This window comes from Piliocolobus tephrosceles, chromosome 1, assembly GCF_002776525.5.
Source record: "Piliocolobus tephrosceles isolate RC106 chromosome 1, ASM277652v3, whole genome shotgun sequence".
Lineage (NCBI taxonomy): Eukaryota > Metazoa > Chordata > Mammalia > Primates > Cercopithecidae > Piliocolobus > Piliocolobus tephrosceles.
Genome location: NC_045434.1, coordinates 194892827 through 194910164, shown reverse-complemented (window position 1 = coordinate 194910164; position 17338 = coordinate 194892827). Strand labels below are relative to the sequence as shown.

Here is a 17338-nt window from a genome sequence, read left to right as displayed (position 1 = left end):
TGCTTGCTTTGGCAGCACAATACTAAAACTGGAATGATACAGAGAAGATTAGCAGGCCCCTGTGCAAGGATGACACACAAATTCATGAAGTATTTTATATTAAAAAATAAAGCATTTAGCAAACCTAATATCTCACTTGCCTTTTTTAGACCAAATGTCTTAAACTTGAAGACATTTTAATTTACAAATAACCTTTAAAACTTTTTCCAAAATTACTGAAGTCATGTGAACTAAAAGACATTAAAATTGTTATTTTTCTGACAAAATCTTTATTTAAGCATTGATTATTTTTAAGCCAATTAATCAGAGCTCTTTAATATATTTTGGTAGTGAAACATCACACACGACACATAAATACAGATGAACAGACAGAAGAAGATCCAGTAGCTGTAAGAGTTTTTCTTTTTTTTTTTGAGATGGAGTCTCACTGTGTCGCCCAGGCTGGAGTGCAATGGCACAGTCTAGGCTTGCTGCAACTTCTGCCTCCCGGGTTCAAGTGATTCTCCTGCCTCAGCCTCCCAAGTAGCTGGGACTACAGGCACATGCCACCACACCTGGCTAAGTTTTGTATTTTTAGTAGAGATGGGGTTTCACCATGTTGGCCCAGCTGGTCTCGAACCCCTAACCTCGTGATCCACCTGCCTCAGCCTCCCAAAGTGCTGGGATTACAGGTATAAGCCACCACACCTGGCCTATGTTATTTTACTCTACTTTATTTTATTTTATTTTTTGGGACTGAGTCTCACTCTGTCACCCAGGCTGGAGTGCAGTGGCATAGTCTCTACTCACTGCAACCTCTGCCTCCTGGGTTCAATTGACTCTCCTGTCTCAACCTCCTTTGTAGCTGGGATTACAAGCACACACCACCACAGCCAGCTAATTTTGTATTTTTAGTAGAGATGGGGTTTCACCATGTTGGCCAGGCTAGTCTTGAACACCTAACCTCAGGTGATCCACCTGCCTCGGCCTCCCAAAGTGCTGAGATTATAGGCATGAGCCACCATGCCCCTCTTCCTTTTAGATCACGTAGGATAACTTCTAGACATTACCATGGCATTTGTAAACTGTCATGGTGCTGGTGGGAGTGTCTTTTAGCATACTAATGCATTATAATTAACGTATAATGAGCAGTGAGGATGACCAGAGGTTACTTTCATTGCCATCTTGGTTTGGTAGATTTTGGCTGGCTTCTTTACTGCATGCTGTTTTATCAGCGGGGTCTTTGTGATCTGTATCTTGTGCTGGCCTCTTGTCTCATCCTGTGACTAAGAATGCCTTACCTTCTGGGAATGTACCCCAGCAGGTCTCAGCCTCATTTTACCCAGCTCCTATTCAAGAGGGAGTCATTCTGACTCAAATACCTCTGAATACAGCATCAAATCTCACAGGTTTAGGGCTCATTCCTCAGACTCCCCCAGCCAGTCACAAGTCCAGCTCCAGAAATTCCAATGGACTGGCTTCAAGTTGGGGTCTCCATGATCCCCTCTTTTTGGATTTGATTACCCCTCTTTGGGTTCGATTAACTTGCTGGAGCAGCTCACAGAACTCAGGGAAACACTTACTTATGTTTATCAATTTTTTATAAAGGATATTACAAAAGACACAGATGAAATGAGGGTGAGAAATGAGGGAAAGGATACAGAGCTTCTAGGCCCTTCCTGAGCACACACCTTCCGTGAACCTCGACGTGTTCAGCTATCCAGAAGCTCTCCAAACCCTGTTTTTTTTAGGTTTATTTGTTTGTTGTTTTGTTTTTGAGACTGGTTCTTGCTCCGTCACCCAGGATGGAGTACAGTGGCATGATCTTGGCTCACTACAGCCTTTACCTCCCTCCCAGGCTCAAGTGATTCTCCCATCTCAGCCTTTCAAGTAGCTGGGACTATAGATACATCACACTTAGCTAATTTATTTTATTTTAGTTTAGTTTAGTTTATAGAAAGGAAGTCTCCCTAGTTGCCCAGGCTGGTCTTGAACTCCTGGGCTCAAGTGATCCTCCCACCTCAGCATCCCAAAGTGCTGGATTACAGGCATGAACAACCACACCTGGTCTCCTTTTTTTTTTTTTTAATGAAGGTTTCGTGATGTAGGCATGATTAATTAAGCCATTGGTCACTGGTGATCAACTTAACCTTCAGCCCCTCTGGCCTCCCCATAGGGTAGGGGGGTTATGCTGAAAGTCTGAACTCTGTAATCCTGCCTAGGTATTTATGGTCACCAGCCTCCATCCTGAAGCTCCCTAGCAGCTGCTAGCCACCAGTCAATTTTAGCATATAAAAAGACATCACCTTGGAAATTCCAGGGATTTGGGGAGTTGTATGCCAGGAAACAAGAATGAAGACCAAAAACATATTTCACAGTATCACAACAGCCCTCTCTTGCTCTGGACACAACTCACCATCAACAGCCTTCCAATAGAGAGCTGGAGAAGTATTTGTATGTGTAAATATTCTGCCTGCACAATCTAAAGAGACCCAAACTACTGAACTCCAGAAAATATTACCAATGTGGCAGGACCATAAATCTTCATGTACAGTAGCCTCCACCTTGTTTGAGGTTTTACATTCCCAGACTTCAGTTACCTTCAGTCAACTGTGGTCTGAAAATATTAATAGAAAATTCCAAAGGCCGGGCACGGTGGCTCACGCCTGTAATCCTAGCACTTTAGGAGGCCAAGGCAGGCGGATCACGAGGTCAGGAGATCGAGACCATCCTGGAGAACACGGTGAAACCCTGTTTCTACTACAAATACAAAAAAATTAGCCGGGCGTGGTGGCGGGCGCCTGTAGTCCCAGCTTCTAGGGAGGCTGAGGCAGGAGAATGGTGTGAACCCGGGAGGCGGCGGAGCTTGCAGTGAGCGGAGATCGCGCCACTGCACTCCAGCCTGGAGGACAGAGTGAGACTCCGTCTCAAAAAAAAAAAAGAAAATTCCAGAAATAAGGCCGGGCACGGTGGCTCACGCCTGTAATCCCAGCACTTTGGGAGGCCGAGGTGGGTGGATCACGAGGTCAGGAGATTGAGACCATCCTTGCCAACGTGGTGAAACCCCGTCTCTACTAAAAATACAAAAAAAAAAAAATTAGCCAGGCGTGGTGGCAGGCGCCTGTAGTCCCAGCTACTTGGGAGGCCTGTAGTCCCAGCTACTTGGGAGGCTGAGGCGGGAGAATGGCATGAACCCGGGAGGCTGAGCTTGCAGTGAGCCGTGATCGCGCCACTGCACTTCAGCCTGGGTGACAGAGCAAGATTCTGTCGCAAAAAAAAAAAAAAAAAAAAAAAAAGAAGAAGAAAATTCCAGAAATAAATAATTCGTAAGTTTTAAGTTGTGTACCATTCTTAGTAGCATGGTATAATCTCTTGCCACCCCTCTCTGTCTGCCCAAGATGCGAATCATCTGTTGTCCAGAGCATCCACGCTGTATAAATAACCTGCTCGTTAATCATCCACATCATCTGCTCCTGACATCCAACCATCAACATCATTAGGCTCATGATCCAGGATCACCCAAAGCAGATGGTCCTTCTTCTGATGTATCGTCACAAGGTCAATGGTAGCCTAATGCTGTGTTACAATGCCTGCACCAGTCACTTCCTTCATCTCATCACATAGACATTTTGTCTCCCCAAGAAGGGTGAGTATAGTATAATCAGGTATTTTAAGACAGAGAACACATTCACATAATTATTATTACAGTATAACATTATAATTATTCTATATTATTATTAGTTATTGTTAACTCTATATTATTATGTTATTGTTAATCTCTTACTCTGCCTAATTTATAAATTAAACTTTATCATAGATGTGTGTATGTATAGGAGAAACATATGTAGGGTTCAGTACTAACTGTGGTTTCAGGAATCCATTGGGGGTCTTGGAACATATTCCCCATGGATAAGGGGAGACTCCTGTAATTTATCTCAGGCAAATATGGCGCTTACCATTTCCTGTTTGTGTCTAATTAGCATGATGTTATCAATATAGTTGGACAAGCATGAGGTTCTGTGGAATGTCAAGGCGATTGAGGTTCCTTAAGACTGTATTATAACAGAGAGCTGGAAAGTTAATAAAGCCCTGAGGGGAGAGAGTGAAGGGGCTATCACTGTAACATTGTGATGTAAAAGAAAACTGCCTTTGGTTTACTCTTCTCATGGGTATTAAAAAAACATTCATCAGATCAAAAATCATACACATCTGCTTGAGGTTGTGCTGATACCCTCCAGTAAAGATGCCACATCCAGTAGAGAGGAGCTCTGACTAAGGCTATCACCTGATTAAGTTTACAGTAGTCCATCCATTATCCACCATAATCCATCTGTTGTTCCAGAGGCCAGACAAGTGAATTGAAAGGTATATGATGGGGAGCATAACCACAGCCAAAATATTAGATCAGAAATAACACTGTTAAAATAAACTGTAGTGCAGTGTGATGGTTAATTTTGGGTGTTAGCTTGGCTAGGCCATGGTACCCAGATATTTGGTTAAACACTAGTCTAGATCTTGCTGGGAAGTCAGTTTTTAGGTAAAATTAACAGTTAAATAAGTAGACTTTGAATAAAGCAGATTACCTTCCATGATGTGGGTAGGCCTCATCCAATCATCTGAAGGCTTTAAGAGAAACAGGACTGACTCCCCCAGGGAAGAGGGAATTCTGCCTGCAATCTGCCTTCAGACTCAAGCTGCAACATCAGCTCTTCCTTGGGTCTCCAGCCTGCCTGCCTATGTTGCATATTTGGAACTTACCAGCCTCCACAATTGCATGAGCCAATTCCTTAAAATAAATCTATGTATTATTTGTGTTTACATAGGTGAGGAATCAAACCCTGAAATCATACCCTGAAGATCTCTTTTGGTGCTGAATGTCAGCCTACGTTCTCTAGAAAGCAGATAATGAATCAAAGGTCGTATGCTAATGCTTTCCTCGGGGTTGCAATCCTAAAGAAGTAAAAGTCTGACTTTGGGATTGTGTTAACTGCTTCCACTGGGCAGTTGCTGGGGAAATCAGAGCCTTCATATCCTTAGTCGGGTCAGACACAAGTGTTTAAGTTGCTGTGGTCTCATTATAGCAGGCTTAATCAAGTTCATGCCAAACACTAGCACTTGTTTCCCCATGAGGCTGAGGCAGCCAATAATATCTGGAGATGAGACAACTATGTTGGCTGCTGGGACCTTCCATTGGGAGGCATCTAAGCTGAGTCTGGCACAGTCAGAGTAAGTAACGACTTTGGCATTTACTTAGAAGCTATTGGAGGTATTTGAGCAGAGAAGTAACAGATCTATCTGCCCAGTGGAGCAAGGATAGAAGTAGGGAGATCAGTTAGGAGTCAATTGCAATAACCCAGTGCATTTGGGTTCTTTCGGAGAAGCAGAACCATTAGAAGTTATATAGAATAAGGGATTTATTATAAGGATTTGATCTGATGCAGTTGTGGATGTTGGTTAAACAGTTTATGCACAGCTGCTTCTTGTGGATCTGGTATTGGACTAGAAGTCATCAGGGCAGGTAACTGGAAAGGAAAAATGGACATGAAAAGGGGGAGGACAAGGTCAAAATGGAACCCATGAAAGCAAACTAGATCTCCTATTGGTCTCTCCCTACCCCTAAGCCTCGAAGTTTGATGATGACCTACAGGAGAAGCTGATGACCTTCATCAACATATACCTAGCCCAGGAGTTTGGGAAGCTGAAGGTAGAAGTCCAGGGGCAGATGGAGTGGCTTTGGGCCCAGCTGCTGCCTCACACCAACAAGGGGAGCCAGAAGATTAATGAAACCATGCATAAACTGCAGTAGCATCTGACTCTATGTCGGCCTTCCAATTGCAAACATGGCTACATCCGAACATCTTCTTTCTAAATTGTGTCCACATCTTCTTCTGGTGGCAAATTCTCACCCAAAACTACACAGGAAAGGAATTTCTAAGAAACATAATTCCATCTTAGCTAAATTGACTACCAAGCCCACTATATCAGTTGAGAAATTAAGATGGCTTGGACCAGAGTATCAGCAACAGGGGTGTGAGAAGTGTTTTGTGAAAGTTGTCAGAATCAAAATAGAATCACCCATTTTGATTAAAAAACCCTGACAAATGGAGATGGGGAAGGCCAAAAAGGGACTTTTCTTGTGCACAAATGCCTGATAATAAGAAATATCACAGAAGACTCTGAAAAAATCACATGCTTGCACAAAGGCCACCACAAACTTATATACACACAAAAATATATCCATGAGAACATCTGTCAACTGCTGTCCAACCTCAGACTAGCACCACCCTTGTTATGAATATTTGATCATTGTAACCAAGGATAATTATCTCAAAACAATTATGCAATTCTCATTTTTCCTTTAAAAACCTTTGTCTTCCTTTACCTCTCTGAATATAGACACAGTTTAATATGGCATATGTATTCCCATTGCAAATCTCATTTTCAAATAAAAATCATTTTCTTTTAGAGAGCCTCTCTCTGTCTGTTATTTAGGTTGACAAACACCGTGTCAGAAGTGGGATCTGAAGCATAATCACTTTCAGAATAAATTGGTGATTCTTGGAACCAGGGTGCAGTACTCCCTTGAGGCCTTTCAGCTCTCCATTTCCACAGCTCTCCTTTTTCTGCCCTGGTGAGTCTTCTCTCCAGCCAAGCCTCCCTCTTTTTGGTAGAAGCTCTTTAACTTTATTTGGGATGTGATTTGAGTAACATTACCTTAATAAAGAGTGTTGCATCCCTTCTGGGATGATGAAAGACTCTTTGTCTTTTCTGATGAGCTCTTTCTAATGTAAAGACATTTTGTCTTTCTGGTGAGTATACTCTCTTACAGAGCTTATGTTCTGTCTGTGAGGACCTCATATCTTTTCTGGTGAATTCACCTGTAGTTCTGGAAGCCTGGTTTGATATTTTGTTTGGTCTGCATACCAGGCTTAAACCTTTTGTGAACACTCTTATTTTGGTTTGGCTATGCACATCTATAAAAAATTTGGCTCTGGTTTGGCTATGCACATCTATAAAAAATTTGGCTCTTTTACTGCCCTCCCCTTAACCCCTGCTTATTTCTAAACATCTTTCAAGAGCAAAAATAAACATTCTAAATATGGGCATAGGATGGCCAATTAAAACCACTAGAGCAGTCACCATCATCTAAAACACCAGTCCAAACCCCTGACATTTCTCTGAAAGGGCTTATGGAATTGTCTTTGCTCTTAAGAAATTAATAAGTAATTTAGGTGTCATTAAAAAAATAAATTAATTAAGGTAAATGTAAATAGGATAAATGTTTAGAAATAAACTTTTCATGTAATTTGACATCTTAAGGTTATGATATATTAAATTAAGCAGTAGATATTCATAAAGTATCTGGATCATTTCCAAATAAGATAAAATGCTACACATTAATTGCTAAACATAGATTCAAGTGTATTTACCTTTGGCTTCCTAAATTTTACAAAAAGTGAAAAGATATTTGTAGTTGTTAATACATATGTCCTGCTCCACCTTAAAAATTATGTTATAAAAAATTTCTAAAAATTATAAAATATGTATTCATAAAATGTTAAGATAAAATTCAGAATTTGCTTACTTTCTAGATTTTCACTAAAAATTAAGGTTGCCAAGAGTTTAAAATTCTAATTAATGTATATAAATCTGTACACACAGTGTACCAAACAAGTAAAACGTGTTCTTGAAAGTTGGGTGTGGTGCTGTAATCTCAGCACTTTGGGAGGCTGAGGCAGGTGGATCACTTGAGGTCAGGAGTTCGAGACCAGCCTGGCCAACATGACGAAACCCCGTCTCTACTAAAAATACAAAAATTAGGCACTCATGGTGGCAGGAGCCTGTAATCTCAGCTACTTGGGAGGCTGAGGCAAGAGAACCACTTGAACCTGGGAGGCGGAGGCTGCAGTGAGCTGAGATCGTGCCATTGCACTCCAGCCTGGGCAACAAGAGTGAAGCTCTGTCTCAAAAAAAAAAAAAAAAAAAAAGAAAACAAACAAAAAAACTGTTCTTCATAAAAAAAATTATTTAAAATACATAAAAATGTGTTCTTTATTCAAAAAATAATTTTGATCACTTGAGGTCAGGAGTTCAAAACCAGCCTGGCCAATATGGTGAAACCCTGTCTCTACTAAAAATACAAAAAATTAGTTGCACATGGTGGCAGGTGCCTGTAATCCCAGCTACTCGGGAGGCTGAGGCAGGAGAATTGCTCAGGAGGTGGAGGTTACAGCGAGCCGAAGTCACACCACTGCACTCCAGCCTGGACGGCAGAACGAGACTCCATCTCAAAAGTAAATACATACATACATACATACATACATACATACATACATAATTTTGTCTAAATACGAGATTATTTAAGGTTGTTTCAAAAAGTAAATAAATTAAAAAAACAACAGCCAGGCATGGTGGCTCACGCTTGTAATCCCAGCACTTTGGGAGGCCGAGGTGGGCGGATCACCTTAGGTCAGGAGTTCAAGACCAACTTGAGGAGTTCAAAACCAGCCTAGCCAACATGGTGAAACCCTGCCTCTACTAAAATACAAAAAAATTAGCCGGGCGTAGTGGCGGGCACCTGTAGTCCCAGTGACCCAAGAGGCTGAGGCAGGAGGACCACTGAACCCAGGAGGTTGAGGCTGCAGTAAGCTGAGATCATACCATTGCACTCCAGCTTGCTGGGTGACAGAGCGAGACTTTGTCTCAATAAATAAATAAATAAATAAATGAGAGAGCGATTTAATTGGCTCCTGGTTCTACAGGCTATGCAGGAAGCATAGCAGCATCTGCTTCTGGGAAGGCCTTGGAGAGCTTTTACTCATAGCAGAAAGCAAAGTGGGAGCAGGCACATCACATGTTCAAAGCAGGAGCAAGAGAGAGAGCCAAGGGGAGGTACACACACTTTTTAAATGACCAAATCTCGTGAGAACTCACTATCATGAAGACAGCACACAAGCCATGAGGGATCCACCCCCATGATCCAAATAACTTCCACTAGGCCCCACCTCCAGCACTGGGGATCACAATTCAACATGTGATTTGGGCAAGGACAAGAATCTGAACTCTATCAACAGCACAAGGTGAAATTCCAAGAGATGTACCTGAGAAGCTTCAAGAAGAAAACTCTACCTTGAGAAATGAAATAATCATTCTAAATGAAGAAGACACTATTTCTAACTAGAAGCTAGGAAAATTAAATGGAATCTGAAAAAGAAAAAAGCTGTAGTTTGGAAGATGGCTGAAAATTTACAGAAACAGATTTTAGAATTAAAAGTCAAAATCTTTTGCAATTTTACTGAAAGCAGATGAATACTTCAAGAAAAACTTATTGTTCTATCATATGGGACCAAAATTTTAGTTTTGTCTCATTATATTTTTAATATTAAAGCTTATTCATTTTTTAATGTTTTAATTTTTAATTTTAATTTTTTTGGAAACAGGGTCTCACACTGTTGCCCCGGCTAGAGTGCAGTGGCATGATTACAGCTCACAGCATCCTTAAATTCTGGGCTCAAGTGATCCTCCCTCCTCACCCTCCCAAGTGGCTGGGACTACAGGCGCATGCCATCATGCCTACCTAATTTTTAAAATTTTTTGTAGAGACCTGGTCTCACTGTGTTGCCCAGGCTAGGCTCAAACTCCCAAGCTCAAGCAGTTCTCCTGCCTCAGCCTCCTGAAGTGTTAGAATTACAGGGGTGAGTCACTGGACCTGGCTTAAAGCACAATCATTAGAAAGACCTACAAATAATTCTGTTTTAAGTACATTCAACTTGATCACACATAAAATTTCTTTTATAAACTTATCCTTTATAAACTTTCTATGACTTACTCTAACCTTCCATAACCTGCTCAGCCCTTTTGTTTGTTTTATATTTTTTCTTTCTTAAATAAGCAGTCATTTGACTTTAGGACAAAATTTACTGTTTTAAAAAATCGTTTTGAATACTTCTTTTTTTCTCTCTTTTTTCTTTCCTTTTGTTCTACTGGAGTCTTCTCAGAAACTTTTCTTTTCTTTTTTTTTTTTTTTTTGAGATGGAGTCTCACTCTATCGCCCAGGCTGGAGTGCAGTGGCCGGATCTCAGCTCACTGCAAGCTCCACCTCCGGGGTTTACGCCATTCTCCTGCCTCAGCCTCCTGAGTAGCTGGGACTACAGGCGCCCGCCACCTCGCCCAGCTAGTTTTTTGTATTTTTTTTTAGTAGAGACGGGGTTTCACCGTATTAGCCAGGATGGTCTCGATCTCCTGACCTCGTGATCTGCCCGTCTTGGTCTCCCAAAGTGCTGGATTACAGGCTTGAGCCACCGCGCCTGGTCAACTTTTTTTTTTTTTTTTTGAGACGGAGTCTCGCTCTGTCTCCCAGGCTGGAGTGCAGTGGCCAGATCTCAGCTCACTGCAAGCTCTGCCTCCCGGGTTTACGCCATTCTCCCGCCTCAGCCTCCCGAGTAGCTGGGACTACAGGCGCCCGCCACCTCGCCCGGCTAGTTTTTTGTATTTTTTAGTAGAGACGGGGTTGCACCGTGTTCGCCAGGATGGTCTCGATCTCCTGACCTCGTGATCCGCCCGTCTCGGCCTCCCAAAGTGCTGGGATTACAGGCTTGAGCCACAGCGCCCGGCCAACTTTTCTCTTTTTTTAACCTTTCCTAAGCTAATTACATCTTTAATCTTTTTTTTTTTTTTTTTTTCTGAGACAGGATCCCACTCTGTTACCCAAGCTGGAGTGCAGTAGTGGTCCATTTGTAGCTTACAGCAAACTCAAACTCCTGGGCTCAAACAGTCCTCCCGCCTCAGCCTCCCAAGTAGCTAGGACTACAGATGTGTGCCACAGTGCCTGGCTAATTTTTTAAAAAATATTTTTTGTAGATATCAGGTCTTACCATATTACCCAGGCTATTTTCAAACTCCTGGCCTCAAGTGATCCTCCTGCCTCAGCCTCCCACAGCGTTGGGGTCAGACATGAGCCACCATGTCCAGTGATATCTTTTACATCTTTCTCTCCTACTTTCTGGTTTTTAAAAATCTTATTGTTTTTGCTTTTGTTGTTGTTTGAGAAAAGGTCTCCCTCTGTCACCCAGGCTGGAGTCACTGTACAATCATAGATCACTGCAACCTTGAATTCCTAGGTTCAAAGGATCCTTCCATCTCAGCCTCCTAAGTAGCTGGGAATACAGGCACACACCACCACACCTGGCTAATTTTTAACTTTTTGTAGAGATAGAGTCTCACTTGGTCGCCTGGGCTGGTCTCAACCTCCTGGCCTCGAGCAATCCTCCCACCTCAGCCTCCCAAAATTCTGGAATTACAGGTATGAGCCACCATGCTCAGGCTTGTGTGTTTTTTTTTTTTTTTCCACTTTATTTTATTTTATTTTATTTTATTTTATTTTATTATCTTGAGATGGAGTCTTACTCTGTCACCCAGTCTGGAGTGCAGTGGCTTGATCTCAGCTCACTGCAACCTCTGCCTCCCCAGTCCTGCCTCAGTCTCCCGGGTAGCTGCATCTACAGGCACACACCACCACGAAGATGAACTGGAATCTATGAAAACAAACCAGATCTCCTATTGGTCTATGCCACCACACCTGGCTGATGTTTGTATTGTTTGTAGAGATGGTATTCTGCCATGTTGCCCAGGCTGGTCTCAAACTCCTGAGCTCAAGTGATCCACCTGCCTCAGCCTCATAATGTTCTGGGATTAGAGGCAAGAGCCACCATGCCCAGCTAAACCTCTTTTCTTACAAATTACTCAACCTCAGGTACTCTCACTCTGCCACCAGGCTGGAGTGTAGTGGTACGATCTTGGATCACTGCAACCTTTGCTTCCTGGGTTCAAGCAATTCTCCCGCCTCAGTCTCCTGAGTAGCTGGGGCTACAGGTACGTGCCACCATGCCCAGCTAATTTTTGTATTTTTAGTAGACACAGGGTTTCACCATGTTGGCCAGGATGGTTTCAATCTCCTGACCTCGTGATCCACCCGCCTCGGCCTCCCAAAGTGCTGGGATTATAGGCATGAGCCACTGTGCCTGGCCCTGGCCAGGTATTTCTTTATAGCAAGGCAATAATGGCCTAATACAGAAAATTGGTACCAAGGAGTAGGGCGTTGCCATAAAGGTACCTGAAAATGTGGAAACAGCTTTGAAACTGAGTAATGCACAGAGGTTGGAAGACTTTGGAGAGGTCAGAAGAAGATAGGAAGGTGAGGGAAACTTGGATCTTCTCAGAGACTGGTTAAATGGTTGTGACCAAAATGCTGATAGTGATACAGACAGTGAAGTCCAGGCTGCTGAGGTCTCAGATGGAAATGAGAAATGTATTGGGAACTGGACCAAAGGTCACTCATGTTATGCCTTAGCAAAGAGGTTGGCTGGATTTAATTCATGCCGTAGAAGTTTGAATTTCACAGTGATGACTTAAGGTATCTGGCAGAAGAAATTCCTAAGCAGCAAAATGTTCAAGAAGTCGCCTGACTGCTTCTAATAGCCTATGTTCAGATGCAGGAGCAAAGGAATGACTTAAAGTTGGAACTTATATTTAAAGGGAAACAGAGCGTAAGTGTTTGGAAAATTTGCAGCCTAGACATGTGGCAGAGAAAGGAAAAGCCTTTTCTTTTTTTATTTCAATCATTTTTGGGAAATAGGTGGTTTTTGGTTACATGGATAAGTTCTTTTGTGGTGATTTCTGAGATTTTGATACACCTATCACCTGAGTAGTGTACACTGTACCCAATGTATAGTCTTTTATCCTTGCCTCCTTCCTGCTCTTCCCCCTAAGTCCCTAAAGTCCATTATGTCATTCTTATGCCTTTGCGTCCTCATAGCTTAGCTCCCACTTATAAATGAGATGTTCAATATTTGATTTTCCATTCCTGAGTCACTTCACTTAGAATAATGGTCTCCACCTCCATTTAGGTTGCTGTAAATGCCATTATTTCATTCCTTTTTATGGCTGAATAGTATTCCATGGTGTATACATACCACATTTTCTTTCTTTTTTTCTTTCTTTCTTTCTTTTTTTTTTTTTTTTTTTTTTTTTTGAGAAGGAGTCTCGCTCTGTCGCCCAGGCTGGAGTGCAAATGTGCAATCTTGGTTCACTGCAACCTCCACCTCAGGGGTTCAAGCAATTCTCTGCCTCAGTCTCCCGAGTAGCTAGGATGACAGGCACCCGCCACCATGCCTGGCTAATTTTTGTATTTTTAGTAGGGATGGGGTTTCACCACCTTGGCATGGCTGCTCTTGAACTCCTGACCTCGTGATCCACTTGCCTCAGCCTCCCAAAGTGCTAGGATTATAGGGATGAGCCACCGCGGCTGGCCCATACCACATTTTCTTTATCCACTAACTGGTTGCTGGGCATTTAGGCTGGTTCCATATTTTTGCGATTATGAATTGTGGTGCTATAAACATGTGTGCAAGTATCTTTTTCTTTCTTTTCTTTTTTTTGAGATGGAGTCTTGCTCTGTTGCTCATGCTAGAGTGCAGTGGTGTGATCTCGGCTCACCACAACCCCTGCCTCCTGGGTTCAAGTGGTTCTCCTGCCACAGCCTCCCCAGTAGCTGGGACTACAGGCATGTGCCACCACACCCAGCTAACTTCTTGTATTTTTAGTAGAGATGGGGTTTCACCATGTTAGCCAGCGTAGTCTTGATCTCTTGACTTCACGATCCACCCACCTCAGCCTCCCAAAGTGCTGGGATTACAGACGTGAGCTACCATGCCCAACCTATCTATTTATTTTTGAAGTGGAGTCTTGCTCTGTCACTCAGGCTGGAGTGCAGTGGTGCGATCTTGGCTCACTGCAACCTTTGCCTCCCGGGTTCAAGTGATTCTCTGGTCTCAGCCTCCCGAGTAGCTGGGACTACAGGTGCGTGCCACCATGCCTGGCTAATTTTTGTACTTTTAATGGAGATGGAGTTTTGCCATTTTGGCCAGGCTGCTCTCAAACTCCTGACCTCAGGTGATCCACCTGCCTCGGCCTCCCAAAGTGCTGGGATTACAGGCATGAGCCACCACGCCCAGCCTTCACAGTAACAATCTAGTCATTAACAAACTAGAGCCTGTGGGTCAAATCAGGCTTCACTGCCTGTTTTTGTAAATAAAGTTTTATTGGAACACAGCCACACTTATTCATTTATGTATTGTCCATGGCTACCTTTGTCCTATAATGGTTGAGTAGTTGTGACAAAGACCATAATGGCCCTCAAAGTCTAAAATATTTGCTATCTGGCCCTTTACAGAGAAGTTTACTAGCCCCTGATCTAACGAATTTAAACTAAAGCCTGGGCATGGTGGCTCACACCTGTAATCCCAGCACTTTGGGAGGCCGAGGCAGGTGGATCATCTGAAGTCAGGAGTTTGAGACCAGCCTGGCCAACATGGGGAAACCCCGTCTCTGCCAAAAATACAAAAATTAGCCAGGTGTGGTAGTGTGTGCCTGTAATCCTAGCTACTTGGGAGGCTGAAGCAGGAGAATCTCTTGAACCCGGGAGGCGGAGGTTGCAGTGAGCTGAGATCGTGCCACTGTACTCCAGCCTGGGCAAAAGGGTGAAACTCTGTCTCAAAAAAAAAAAAAAAAATATTTAAGCTAAAATTTAACTGTTTTTAAAGTATATAAAATTTGAATGTATTTTGATTAAAAAAATGTGAAAATTAAAACTTAAAATGTTTCATATATTTTAAAAATTTGTTAATTTTTTATAGAAACAGGGTCTTGCTTTGTTGCCCAGGCTGGTTTCCAACTCCTGGCCTCAAGCAATCCTCCCACCTCAGCCTCTGAAAGTGCTGGGATTACAGGAGAGAGTCACTTTGCCTGGCCTATATTTTAAAAATAACTCAAAAATATCTTAAATAATTTATTAAAAATTAAAAAGCAGATAGATGTGGTGTCTTGTGCCTGTGGTTCCAGTTACTCTGGAGGGTGAAGCAAGAGGATCATTTGAGCCCAGGAGTTCCAGGCTGCAGTGAGCTATAATTGTGCCACTGTACGCCAGTCTGGGTGACAGAATGAGACACTGGCTCTAAAATAAATACATAAATAGGCCAGGCACGGTGGCTCACACCTGTAATCCAGCACTTTAGGAGGCTGAGGCAGATGGATCACAACGTCAGGAGATCAAGACCATCCTGGCTAACACGGTGAAACCCTGTCTCTACTAAAAATACAAAAAATTAGCTGGGCATTGTGGTGGGCACCTGTAGTCCCAGCTACTCGGGAAGCTGAGGCAGGAGAATGGCATGAATCTGGGAGGTGGAGCTTGCAGTAAGCCGAGATTGTGCCAGGGCACTCCAGCCTAGGCGACAGAGCGAGACTCCGTCTCAAAAAAATAATAATAAAAGAAATGAAAATTTAAAAAAAACATAAATAGGCCAGGTGCAGTGACTCACGCTTGTAATCTCAGCACTTTGGGAAGCTGAGGTGGGTGAACTGTTTGAGCCTAGGGATTTGAGACCAGCCTGGGCAACGTGGCAAAACCCAGTATTTACCAAAAAATTCAAAAATTAGCCGGACTTGGTAGTACACGCCTGTAGGCCCATCTACTTGAGAAGCTGAGGTGGGAAGATCAATTGAGTCCAGGAGGTCGAGGCTGCAGCGAGCTATGATCGTGCCACTGCACTCCAGCCTGGAGACGGAGTGAGACTCTGTCTCAAAAATAAAATAAAATACAAACAAATTATGGGCATTAAAAAGTTTTAAATCAATATTATTTAAAGCTGTTTTTTTTTTGAACATTTAATCAAATCTTATTAATTAAAAAAAACTTTGCCATTTTAGTGTTCAAGATCCATCTAAATGTCAATAGGAAGAATTTGTACCTTGCTCCGCACATATTACCTGTAGATCTATCCATACACAGATGAGAAAAGATTTGTTCCATTGGAAAACATTCCATGCTGCCATGTCTAACCGTTGCTGTGAATACCAACGTAATCTGCAAACACCTCCCATTTGGAAAGGTAATTGAAACTGAAAGAGAAGCAAGAAAATTGACACTGGGCACCTCTGGGAAATGATACTCCGTTATGCCATAATTAATTGCATTCATGCTATTGGAAAGGATTTGGTGAATCAATTAATTTGTCTTTTCTCTTAACCTAAGCGTTTCTACCTCTCTGCCCTTCCCAGACTCCAAAGCGGTGTCTGTCTCTGATGTTGGCAGTGATAACCATCTGTAAACCTTTATAGCAATCAACACAGTCCATTTTTGTTTCTAGAACATAGGGCAAGACATTTTAGAAGCATTCCCTGGGGACTGAATGGTGCAAGTCCTGGAGCAGATGTTTATGATAACGGGTTGTGCTAAATCAGCCCTGAGCTTCAGATCCCAGTGATAGAGGCACTCGTGTGATCCTTATTTTTTGTGTGTTTGTGATATGCAGAGTCCTCTAAAACACAGGGCCTAGGTCTAAGGATAATAGCAGTAGTAAGGGCTCGGATACTGAGGAATATTTGAAACATTTTGTCTGCATCTCTTTGGTTTCTGAGTTTGGATAACAAGAGTTCAACTGGAGAAAGATATCAGTATTTTGATAATGGAGCCAAAAGTTTTTACTGACAGACCAGATCTGGGATATGAGAAAAAGAGGAATCAAAAATGACACCAAGCTTTTCTCCCTGAACAACTGGAAAAATGGAACTGTTATTCACTGAAGAGGGAGGACAACAGAAGGAACTGGCCATTTTTAGACATACCAAGTTTGAGATGGCTATGGACCTCCAGATGGGGATGCCAAGTTCAGAGGAGAGACCAGACTAAAGACAAATTTCAAAATCATCAGTGATAGAAAAGCCAAGAACTAGATGAGATCACCTAGGATGAGTCGAAAGAGAGAAGAGGTCCAAGGACTTTTGCTGTTCCTCCTGGCTGAACCCCACATGACCTAGCCCCAACCACGCCGAGAGTGGAAGGAATGTGGGTATTGACAGAGCAGGAGCACTGTCATCTTGGACAAATGCCGCCGCTTTAAGTTCCAACTCCCTTTCTAGCCTCATGCGTTTCAAGGAAATCACTTCTCTTCTAACTACAAGCAGCCAGAAAGAGCAGACAGTAAACAACAGATAAAACAGCTGGGGCACAGAGGCAGGTGGGGGAAAATCTCTTGGGTAACAGCCAAACTTCACCCTCATACAATGGACCCCAGTAAAACAGTGGGCCTTAATAAGCACATTCCTTTCCCTTCAGGCGCACTAAGGGAAGCTAAAAGCAGACTCAGGGGATATGCCTGCAGCTGCAGAAAGATGTATGGGAACAGACACACAACTCTCCCTCCCAGATAAGAACAAAGAGATACAGAAGCAGTTCAAGCCTCTGATAACCTCTCCCACCCTGAATCCTTAAAAACTTGTAGTCTGTAAGAGTGTGTCTCTG

General features: G+C 42.7%; 1 non-coding gene across 1 annotated transcript; it reads left to right on the top strand.

Annotated features, from left to right (window-relative positions):
- LOC111547797 lies at positions 1-104 on the top strand. The gene has a single exon (XR_003309977.1). It is a non-coding gene; the product is annotated as a U6 spliceosomal RNA (small nuclear RNA).
- The last annotated feature ends 17234 nt before the right edge of the window (positions 105-17338 follow it).